This window comes from Phalangium opilio, unplaced genomic scaffold (assembly GCF_054372755.1).
Source record: "Phalangium opilio isolate 3A_F unplaced genomic scaffold, DU_Popi_V2 ptg000091l_1, whole genome shotgun sequence".
Classification (NCBI taxonomy): Eukaryota; Metazoa; Arthropoda; class Arachnida; order Opiliones; family Phalangiidae; genus Phalangium; species Phalangium opilio.
In genome coordinates this window covers 78447-91221 of record NW_028324196.1, presented here as the reverse complement: position 1 = coordinate 91221, position 12775 = coordinate 78447, and positions in this window count along the sequence as shown.

Genomic DNA, 12775 nt, shown 5'->3' with positions numbered 1-12775 from the left:
TAGGCTTATATTAAAACTTGAAACCTACTTTATATTATATTTAAAATCTATCCATCAGCAAATCCTCAAAAAATATGAAAATGACAACGATAAAGGACCCACTATCAAATTTTTTCCCCTTAAAAAAATGGCGACCACAAACGGGGTATTTGTCACAGCGGCAATATTAAAGCAGTCTTATCTCACTACCGATAGGCCATTTCAACCAAAAGGCATTAAGAAAAAACAATCGGATTAATATGACGCAACTAAACGCAAATAAAGGCCAATTTTGGTCGCGCTGATATTTTCTAGTAAATCAGTCTATCCATGCTTAAATAACGCAGATTGGGGTAATTTTGAAAATTTAAAATTAAACATACTTAAACTTAAAATTAATCAATGAAAGCTGGAAAGCACAAATACTAAATATGAGGCTTTCATTTGAAACCGTTTTCAAATCAAACAAACGTATAGTTATTTCATGACGGCTTCCACAAAAAGGCTATCTGTTAAATTTTTCCCATGTTATTTCTATGGAAAATTTCATGATTTTCATCAAAATATCGTAAAATTTTTATGGAAATGAAAACCACCCTTAGCAACTTTATTTTTTATAAGAAACACTAATGGATGGATCTTTTTGAAATTTTAACCACATATTTAGGTCCCGAATTGTAGTTCTGTGGAATTTTTTCAAAGCAGTTAATACGATACAAAAAAAGTTATAACCAATCAAAAAACCATCCTTATACATTAAAGTCGGTATGAGGTCTTATCTAAGAGAGCTATCGCTCTCCTAGAATAGACGGAAGACTAGTGCATGGTGGTGTTAGAGGCCATCAAGTAGCGACAGTTTTCCGAATTTCTGTAAACTGCGAACGCAGTCCGGAAACTAAAAATACGTTTGCTCCGATTTCTGAACTGCGAAGGCGGTAACAGACAGATACACACGTTGAGTGTAATACCTCTCCGTGACATACGTCACTCGGAGAGGTAAAAACAATATTGGTTACACCACATTACGAAAATAAAAATAATAGCCGGAAGCTCTACCATGACTTTTTCTTTTTTTGGGTGGGAGAATGTAAGGGCTTCCTTACACCTCACGTGACGTTGAAGAGCTTTCTTTAAAAAACTTCCTTCCCGGGGAATATGTTCAGCCCGTCTTAGCTAAAAGGGCATACGTATATTTTTTACCAACGGTATAAAAAGTCATTGTAGATGTTTAAAAGAGGTAGTTCGACGAGTAGTGATTGTGCGGGGCGTTAAGCCGGTATTTATTTAACTAAGTTGTATCTTTTTATTTTGGACTTCGATTTTGCGACATTAATAAACATGGACTTTTTGGTAATTATGAAAGGCTACCTTGTCTTAATTTAGATACGTGTCTTTTTAAAGACTTAAACTAGGGTCGGATCTTACTTATTTTAATCTGGGTAATTCTGACCGGGGTTCGACAGAACGGTTACAGTTTGAAAAATCGCGCGTCCATTTAATAGCCCTTTTCGCATGTCGGAGGGTAAAAGTGGGGGGAAAATACGAGGCGCATGCGTGTTAGTAACAACGTGGATAAAATTAATTCAGCTAGCTAGCTAATTGGACCAAGTCATCTTGCGACTTATTGCCACTTATCTAACGCCGTTACTATGCATATAGGGGTGGTGGCTAGCCCCTATGCCATAGCTAACCGACAGCGCCCTATACTAACTATTACCGATGACCTCTGCAAGTTTTGATGGAAAGGAGAAACCAGGTTAGACCGCGGAGGAAAACTCCTTTAACAAGCATGGAGAGAACTTTCAAACTCTACGCAGAAGGATTTCTTCCCAGATTTTTCACCCGGTGCCACAGTACGGGATCGAACCCGGGATCCTCTTGCTGCGAGGCGAAAGCGCTAACCGCTACGCCACCCCACCCCAAAATAGCAGACTACGGTCTTAGCCTACGCGTATTTCCTCATTATTTTAGAGGCATGAACTTTGCCATTAAATCTGATCATTTTCGATACATTTTCTTGATTTTTTTTAGTTAGTTCAATTTTGTAGGATTTTTCAATTATTTTTTTCATATGATTCTTAAGACTTTGCACTATGCCTGGATGCTGTGTTGTGGTAGTCGGTGGGATGCAAGAATCAGTCGTATTTAAGTAAAGAGGGATGGTAAAACAGTGGAAATTAAATTTCACAGAATTGTTGTGAAAAGGAGAACGAGTTATAAATCGAAAATGTTGGAACTCCAAAGACGGGGATATGTAACATGAATTCCGTTAGTGGGTATCGGACCCTGGTCGGGAATCGTCGGATGTCGCGGGGAAAGCGCTCTCTCTTTGCGGGGTTGCTCTCGGGGTTTTGCCCGGCCCTGCTTGGATACCGACATTATTTATGAAGCCGACACTAAGCCTTGGTTATTAAGGGTAATATTTTCGATATTATCATTTTTTAAAGCTTCATTGAGCATATGTTTTCGCTAGTAGGATTTAAATATAATTCTCATATTTTTACAAACTTCTTTGAGTTCCAATATTTTTAGTTTATCATAGTTTAGATTCAAATTTACTCCGTTATCTACAATCCCAGCTATTTCTCCGTAGGCCGATGGCGTCGTCTGCTATTTTATCCACGACGCGCGACTAGCGCATGCGCGCATAAATTTGCGAAAAGGTCTATTTTCCTCGCGTTTCCCGATCGTCTGCTATCTCAAAAATTGGCCTTCACATTGAAAAATCCAGTGCCTTTGCTTCAAGCATTTGTTTTGGTATTTTGGGTGGTTAGAATCATATAAAAAAGGAAATTGTTTAACTAATTCGATCAAGTTAACTTTCATCCTCCACCACTGCTAAGCCTTGTCCATCACCAGTACTTTCACAACTGGTTTGAATCAAATTGTTCGGCACATTTTAAAAGTATTTATACGATTAAATAAAAAATTTTAAACTGACGCTTTATAATCCCAAATTTTTAAATCGACTTGTTTATGTACTCACAAATTGAACGCTACTACCAGAAATTCATCATTACACAGATCTCTTTTTGAAACTTGACATTATTTAAATTACGAACAGAACGCCATCTGATAACGTTTCTTAAACGATGCTATTAGACTTAGGTAATGGGCGCCCTCTTTCGGATGATTTACGAACTTAAAACGGTAACGAAACGGTTACGCAAGGCCTAGTGGACTACTCGCTGTGACCGTCTTTATTAAATCACCTTCTACTTCTCCGAGTGACGATGACTTCATGGAGAGGAATTACACTGGACCTTTCTGTGTGTGTGTGTCTCCCACCGCGTTCGCAGTTGGAAAATCGGTGCAAATGTGTTCGCAGAAAAACATTTTTGGTTTCTGCTGCATTATAATCGTTTGGGACCAAGAGGGATCGGCTAGAGTTACTAGAAAAGTCTAGCCTCCTAATGGCAGCTTGGGCTTCCAGCGAAGGTTCACGCAATTGCGGGTTTTCTTGTCATTCATTGTGAATCAATCGCTTTATATACCCTAAATTTCCAAAAATTCTTAAAGATGCATACGCTTGAATTTAAACGTCAACAATAGCTACGTTTAAAATGATTTTAGGAATAAAGTTTCTTAAAACGATTTAACTTGAATTAAGGTAAATCACTGCTGATTAATATCAGTTGTGTTTAATTAATTGTTTTTGAAAAACCTCTTAATTGCGTCTCAACTCGGAGAGGTTTATTTTGGTTTCCCAACTTGATGTACCATTTCCTTTAGCATAAATTTATATGATATGTTCCTTCCATAAGTTGGTCACTGGTTAAAAACTGGAGCTTGTCATGAAGTTATTGAAGTAGGTCATAGATTCGAGGTTTAGCGACATACGCCTACCCGCTGGTCGATCCCGTGTGTCTTGACCGTGGTTCCGCAGGTACCATTGGGAACAATGATGAACGGCATGAGGGGGCTGCTGTAGATGCCCCCGTGCGAAGGAGCAGCGCCTAATTAAATGCATTCTGAATGATGATGCACTGTGAGTGATTGAGGTAGGTCACAGATTCGAGGTAAAGCGACAAACGCCTGGTGGTCAGGCGCTGCTGTCAAAGGATGCAGACTAAATAGGACCTAGATGGAAGTGCAGCAAAATTAATTATACAAAAACGAGTTTTGCTTCGCAGTCCTTATAAAACTGCATTTTTACACAATCCGCGGCAACAATTTTTCAAACCCACCTAGGGCCAGAAACTAGAAATTATTATATGTATTGCAATTTGAAATTAAGTTTAATCGATATGACAAATTTGGTTTTAATTGCGTAGTTCAAACATTTGTTATGATTAGACATTTTACAACAAACACGGGTATAAATGCCGCGTTTCGAGATAAAGGGAGCTAAGATTTTCACGTACGAAATTATATAGAATCTGTTCCCGTAAAAACTTATCCATGTCAAATAATTAAGGCGAAAAAATACAAAATGAGCTTTTAGCATTTTAACTTTTTAGGGCGGAAGAGATAAGAAGAACATTTATTTCGAGTAAAATGTCGCTTTACTACTCCTAAAATGAGGTCCCTCATTCTGATTTGTGGCTTTATAAGCAGTGTCGTATTTCTTACATTTATCATACATTCAGAAAAGGTGTTCATATGTGTGTTGTTACATCTTGTATAAGTTTTAAACTTCTGTTTGAACTCGAGTCATAATCGTCCTTGATTTAGCTCTTGCATGGTTCCGAAACGCGGCATTTATACCCGTGTTTGTTGTAAAATTTCTAATCATAACAAATGTTTGAACTACGCAATTAAAAGCAAATTTGTCATAGGGGTTACTTTCTCGGTTACTCAAGTAACTAGGTTATTTTCTCGGTTACTCAAGTAACTAGGCTACTTTCTAGGTCAATCACCGCGATTTCTAGGCCATAAGTAACTTAAAGTATCTAGTTTACTTTCTCGGTTACTCAAGTAACATTGTTACTTTTTCGGTTACTTTCCGCAATGTCGAAGTGAAAATTAACTTTAAAGTATCTGGGTTACTTTCTTGGTTACTCAAGTATCCCAGTTACTTTATTGATGATTTAATTAACTAGGTTACTTAAGTAAATAGGTAACTTTCTAGGTCTCTCTCCGTGATTTGTAGGCGAAAAGTAACTTTAAAGTATCTGGTTTACTTTCTTGGTTAATCTCCGCGATTTCTAGGAGAAAAGTAACTTTAAAGTATCTAGTTTACTTTCTCGGTTACTCAAGTAACTGGGTTACTTTCTCGGTTACTTTCCGCAAAGTCGAATTGAAAATTAATTTAAAAGTATCTGGATTACATTCTCGGTTATTCAAGTTACTAGGTTAGATTCTCGGTTATTCAAGTTACTAGGTTACTTTCTCGGTAATTCAGGTAACTAGGTTACTTTCTTGGTTACTTAAGTAGCTAGGTTACATTCAAGGTGATTTAATTATCTATTTTACTTAAGTAGCTAGGTTACTTTCCAGGTTACTCAAGTAACTGGGTTACTTTCTCTGTTACTCTCCGTAAAGTGTTAGTGAAAAGTATATTAAAAGAAACTTGGTTACTATCTCGGTTTAAAAACCGTCTTTGCAGACAGACTTGAAAAAGTAAGAGAAAAGTTTATAAATTAATTGCCTGGTGTAAGAGATATTAAAATTTTGACTTTTGAAGACATGATTATAAAACATTTAATATTTGAAAAAATTCTTATCCTAGTTCAATTAAACTTGATCGTTAACCTATTTCAATCACCCTGACTGCTAACCTAGTTCAATCACCCTTGATCGCCAACCTACTTTAATTAACCTTGATCTCTAACCTAGTTCAACTACCCTTCATCGCTAACCTAGTTCTATCACCCTTGATCGCTACCCTAGTTAGTTTCAGGGTAAACAACGCAATTTAGAGTATGTAATTAAAATTAAGAAAAACAATACTTCCACTATATTTTTTTTTAATGAAACTTTAAGAGGCACCAGTTTAATGTTCGACCTTTCATTTAAAACCGTTTTCAGACCTATCGAACAAATAGTCTTCAAAAAATGGTCGAGTCATTTTGGCCATCACAGAAAACATTTCCCATGTTATTCCTATGGGAAAATTTCCCTATTTTTGCCAAAATGACTGAATCATTTTATAAAAATGAAAACCACCCTTAGCAACTTTATTTTTTATAAAATAAATCAATTAATGGATCTCTTTGAAATTTTAACCACAAATTAAGGGCCTATATTGTAGATCCGTGGAATTTTTTCATAACAGTAAACATAATTCGAAAAATGTTACATCCAAACAAAAAACCCTCCTTATACATTAAAGTCAGTATGAAGTCTTATCTAAGACAGCAACCGCTCTCACAGAATAACTTGGTTAATTTCACGGTTACTCAAGTACCTAGGGTACTTTCGCGGTTACTCAAGTAACTGGGCTACCGCAAACTCTAGGAGAAAAGTTACTTGAAAGTTACTGGGTTGCTTCCTCGGTTACTTAAAGAACTAGGTTAATTTCTCGGTTACTCTCCGTAAAGCGGAAGTGAAAAGTAGCTTGAAAGGAACTGGGTCACTTTCTCGGTTACTTAAGTATTTATGTTACTTTGACGGATACTTTTCGCGAACTCTAGGCGAAAAGTAACTTGAAATTAACCTGGTTACTTAAGTAACTATGTCCTTTCTCGTTTACTCTCCGCCAACTCTTCGCGAAAACTAACTTGAAAGTAACTGGGTTACTTTCTCGGTTACTCTCCGTAAAGTGGAAGTGATAAGTAACTTGAATGTATCGTCAAAATAAATTTGTAACATTCTTCAATTAAAAATGAATATATTTAATAAACAATAAATTTCTTACAAAATGAATTTAGTAATATTTTTATACACTTTTAAAATTGTGATATTTGTACTTTTTTATAATAATGCATTGTCTAAGTTTTACTTTCTAAATTTTGGAATTATTTCCGAACCACTGAGTTTGAATTTTCACTCTTACTTTCACTACCGATGAAATCCTTTTCATTTTCTTCTATCTATTTAAGATTATCGTCTATATACAAGGAATAATATTAGTAAATAATATTTAGGTAACTTATAATCTCACCCTTACCGTTAGACTCTTTGCTTGAAATTGATTCCTCCTTACTGAAATCGTCCAATTTTTCCTTTTCTTCATTGTCTCTGGAGTTTAGTAGTTTATCCTTTTTGGCTTTATCCTCTTTGGCCTTTTGTCCTTTTTCCTCTTTTCTCTTCTGCCTTTTCTGCTTGTCTTCCATTTCTCGTTTTTCCTCTTGCACCTTCTTTCTTTCTTCAAAATTTTTTCTTTCTTCCTCTTGAATTTTTTGAATTTTCTCCTCCCTCTTTCTCTTGTTAGCCTTTAGCTTTGATTTTTCATTTTCATGGTCATTTGCAATTTCGTTTTTTATTTTTCTGGAGGTTTCGTTTGTAGATGTTGCTTTTCTTTGTTCTATTGTGATCGAGCAACTGGGTTCTCCCAAAGCTTCTTCTTTAAAAATATGTTCTTGTTAGCGTTTCTCTAAATAATAGTAAGTAAATCACCAACCTTCAAAATTTCTTCCTGGAGTGGATGGAACGGAACGATGCTCACTTTCATTATCTAGAAGAATAAATATCATTAAAAGAATATAAAGGTTACAGAGTATATGTATCCTCTAAACGCGTTCGTGTAGGTACATTCCACAGGGCATTAGCATTAGACCAATGAACTGTCAAAGTTACACTTACGCGTGTTGCCATCACCTACATTTAACATTGCATTTTTGATTGTCTAACTAACCTGAATCAATATTAAGTCCTTGATTTTCAGCAATTCTTCTCAAGGTCTGGCAAAAATCTTCGTCGCCGAAATGAACTTTTATTCTTCCCAACATCTCCAATACTTTCGGAAAGTCCGATGGAGTCATGGACTCTTTCACCAGAGCCCCCAGCCTCTTGTTCACTTGTTCTTCTGTTAGTTTATGCTTTAAAGTGTTAATTTTCTTTAAATTTAACTCCATTTTTTCCTCAAGATTTTTAGCTTCCATCAAATATTTCCTTCAATTTGCATCTAAATAAACGTTTTCATTTTCCAGTGCTTTTATTAGGCTTGGAAGTTGGGAATAAGGGCCGTCAACATTTATTTCTGGCAATTTCGATATTCCTCCTATTTGCGTAAAATTATTATTAACGTGATGAGATTTACCTGCGCTCGCAATGGTGCCGTGGCTGACCATTCAAGCTGAAAGATCAGTCTCATTTGATGGTTTGTTCTCAGAGTTTCAACATTCGTAAAAAACCTCAGTTATAATAAGGTCCATCTTTCAGCTTAAAATTTCACCGCCTTTGCGAACCCTGAAATTAATATAACATCTAACCTTGGACGCCAAAACGTGGTTCCAAATTAGTTGAATCTCCGCAATGTGGGAACATTCTTAAATAATTTGATGGGAGGCACAAGGGCTTGGTCCATAATGGCTCTTTTTGACAAGTGTTTTCAAAACACTGAACCACGCTTTCGGGTAAATGGTCGCGAAGATTGAAACCGAATCCCTTGATCCCTTCTATAATTTTAGTGTAGTTAGCTATAATATATACTTGTTCCTTTATTTTTTTAAAAAACCTAAAATACTTACGAAGAAGCTTGCAAATTAGTGCAACGATAGTGTAGACAAACGTTTTACGTTGTAATTGTTGTTCTTCATTTAAGGCAAATTGGATGGCAAACTTCTTTGAGAAGTCCGAAATGGCTTTAAACCTCAATTTCCTTTGATAAATCATATATTAAATACTTTAAAATTTCATAAAATAACACAACAAATAGCACTCACTGATTTTCACTAAAAAAGTCTTTTTGTGAGGAAATGGTTCTCTGGAATATGTCTTTCCAAAGAAGAGCATTTCTGTCAATTCTGCAATAATCCTTTTCAACTTTATCTCTATTTAGAAATAACTTGATGGTGCATTCTTTGCTTCCTTTAAACTTCTACCCAAAAACATTGACTAAAACCGTCAGTTAATTCTGAAGCGGTAAAATATTTGCTGACGGGTAAAGGCTTCTTGTAGTTCTCAACCAAAATGCCCTTTACGGCCTCGATTGTTAAAAATGACATCTTGACCGACGTGTGGAGCCAAATTGTAGAATGAACTGAAAACAGAATTGTCAATCCTTTATAAACAATTCATAATTCATCCGATACTGGGCGTGTCTACATCTAAGCCAATCGCACAACGCGTTACATAACCCGAGAATTATCAGGCCTGTGCGAGTACTCGATCGAGTCTCGAGTCGAGTACTCGACTCGAGACTTGAAAATCAAAATTTTAGGACTAGAGAATAATTTCGAGTTCTCAAAAATCCTCACTACTGGACTCGAGGCGGACTCGAACCGAGGCTTAACACCAAATCAAGTCCAAAAATATTAACTTTGGATAAAGAATTTATTCTTCTTTCGTCTCTTGTCAGCACGCACAAATATACATTACATAGAGGCCTAGCTTTCCCGTGCTGACAACCGAAGCTGCAACAAAGTAGATATCGAATAAGCTGCCTTCGGAGATCGGGAGTAGCCTACCTTCTAGCGTGAAAACAAATTTCCTCACGCTTATCCTTTATCCATGTATGTCCCCTGAACTCGGTGACTCGGAATTTCAAGTAGAGCGCGGTATCTAGTGGGGGTTTTACCGATTTAGATTTTAGAGAAGACAGCTGATTGGACAAAAATTTGATGTCAGCTAGAACATGTTTATTGACGTTTGTTACTTTTTATATCCAAGCTGTGATATTTGAACAAATGAAGAGTAAAAAATTAAAGATATGAAAATATTTAGCCTTGATTTTGACATGAAATAATTTATTAGGACTCGACTGGGACTTGATATAATTTATCAGGACTCGACACTGGGCTTGAGACGTAGTTTTGAAGCTGACTTTAGGACTCGAGGACTCGATACCAGTTAAAAGGCTCGACTCGAGATTCTATAAGAGCTTTTTTTAGGACTCGAGACTCGACTCGAAGCCCAAAAAACTGGACTTGCACAGGCCTAAAAATTATACATAATATCCTATGTCGACTTAGCTTCCAAAAGGATAACTCCTCCCTATCATTTCCCGCCGTTTGAAATTACATTTGCGACCATATTTTCCCGCCCCCTATTTATTTAAAACTTAATTATCAAGTTTTGGTGAAAAATTAAATTGATGGTAAATGAGTTACTTTCTTGGTTTATCAAGTAACTGGGCTACTTTATCAAGCTAGTTTTTTTCTCGGATACTATCCGCCAACTGTAGGCGAAAAGTAACTATGAATTTTTGATAGTGAAAAATTCCAGCACTTACTATTTCTGGTAAAGGATGAGTAAGAAGAATAATATCAGTCCAAACGATTTAGGAAGCAACTTTCTTGATGAAGCAGTTAATCGCATGTACTTTCTCTTGACCGTCCTGTGTGCAGGCAAATTGTAAAATGAGTTAATAACCGAATTGTCAATGCTTTATAAACAATTCACAATTAATCCGATACTAGGCGTGTCTACATATAAGCCAATCGCACAACGCGTTACATAATCCGACAATTATACATAATATCCTATGTCGACTCTGCTTCCAATAGGATCACTCCTCCCTATCATTTCCCCACCTTTCGAAATTACTCTTGCGACCACATTTTCCCGCCCCTATATTCCCGCCCCCTATTTGTTTAAAACTTAATTATTAAGTTTTGGCGAAAATGAGATTGATAGTAACTGAGTTACTTTCTTGGTTACTCAAGTAACTAGGTTACTTCCTTTCTGCAAGTATAAAGTCTAAGGGAACACGGGAACCTACTTAGGGTAAGTCTACTTACTTCCCTTTTGCGAGTGTGGTCACGCCTAATGGAGCACGGGAACCTACTTTCGGTAAGTCTAGTTACTTCCCTTCTGCGAGTGTAAAGTCTAAAAGAAAACGGGAACCTAGTAGTAGAGGGAACCTACTTACCATGTTGTTAGTTCCCGTCTCCGAGGGAACCTAGTAGTAGAGGGAACCTACTTACCATGTTGTTAGTTCCCGTCTCCGAGGGAACCTAGTAGTAGAGGGAACCTACTTACCATGTTGTTAGTTCCCGTCTCCGAGGGAACCTAGTAGTAGAGGGAACCTACTTACCATGTTGTTAGTTCCCGTCTCCGAGGGAACCTACGTACCTAAAAAATGGTTTCCCTTAATAGAGAGTTTAAGCATCTTCCAAACGCCTACGTATAGCTATGTTCGATAGTATGAGGTACCAATGCTTTGTCGAGAGTAACTACACGTACGCGAATTGGGATGCTTAATATCTCTAATAAACAGTTAGCAGGGGAGGAAATGGTGAAAGGGGAAAGTAACTTCTGGTATAAAAGAGCCGACATTTACCTAAACGGACTCATTCTCATCGGTACCAGTCTAGAAGGAAGATGACAGAGTTTCTCGAGATAAACCCTTTTTATTAAAGAAACTTGATTCTTACTCCACACGAAAATAATTAGGAAAAGAGCCCAAGTCTCAACTAACCGGAAAGCGTAGGGAAACAATGGAAAGAGAACCCGTTCCCGGAACATCCGCAAGCGCTATTGAAAAGTAATATGAAAGGATGGAAGATGAAGAAAAGTATTAGTAATGTTATAAATGTAATTTTCTTTCTTATTAAAGAGACCATTTCAATATAGCGCTAAGAAATCAAAGGTTAAAGCACCGAAGTCTTCATATCCAACTAGAAAGTTCAGCAAAAGTAAAGGGAAAGAAAGTACACCAGCAAACACAAGTAGAGTCGAAAAGGAACCTGAAAGAGAGAAAGCTGAACAAAAATATAGGTAAAAATATGCTAAGAAACATACCGGGTGTTTCTGGTAAGCATGCCATAAATGGTAGGGCGTGTTCTTTGGGCAGTTTTGAGTCAGAAATATATGATAACATCTTGCCGTGCCACCGTCTTGTAACCGTTTCACTTCAAAAGTGGGTTAACAGGTTGAAATAATGAGACCAAGCATTACTATGTTAATCTCAGTTTAATAACCAGGTCCTTTCTGGTACGTTTAACATACAAAATAAATAATTGATATGTACATCATAATAATAATAAATAACTATGATATTTACAATGCTTTAGTAATATAATCCCAACGCGGTAGATTATCTTATCAGTTAAAATCAAGACGCCCTTATCAGTTCGAATCCTTGCAGAGTCCCTTAATAATTTGATAAGTGTAAAGTGTAACGGAGTGAAACTTGAAAATGTCAATCGCGAACAATGGATGAAACGATTTTTCTTAGTTGAGAAATACAATTTGACTGTCAAATGATGGAGTATTTAAAAATATTGGAACACAGGCGGGTCAAATTTGCTGATGTTACATACTTTGGTTTAGAATGCAAATACGAGCCTATAATGCAACCAATACTGAAACTTACAAGAATTGATACACCACTATCGTCGGGTCACATGAACTCAAAACAATATGGAAAATTTTAAAATGCTTGTTACAAATGAAAAATTTTCACTAAAAAGTGACGTGAAATGATTAACAATGCAAATACAAGCAAGGGCGTGCCAACTACGGGGGCAGCGGGGGCGAAGGCCCCCGCTCAAATTTTGAACTCTATGGGACTTTAACATTAGGCAGCCATTTTGCCCCCGCTCCAGTGCAAAATTTTGCCTCATGTTGGCACGCCCCTGAATACAAGTTACGCATTTCGCATAAAATACACTTGAATGAGAAAAATTAGAATGTAAGTCGTGCTATTCTACTTAAATGCAGTTGAAAACGATGTAAAATGAATAAAAATGTGAGACATATTGATGTTAAGCAGCTAAATGTAGCTTAAAGTTTAATTAATTAACTAAAC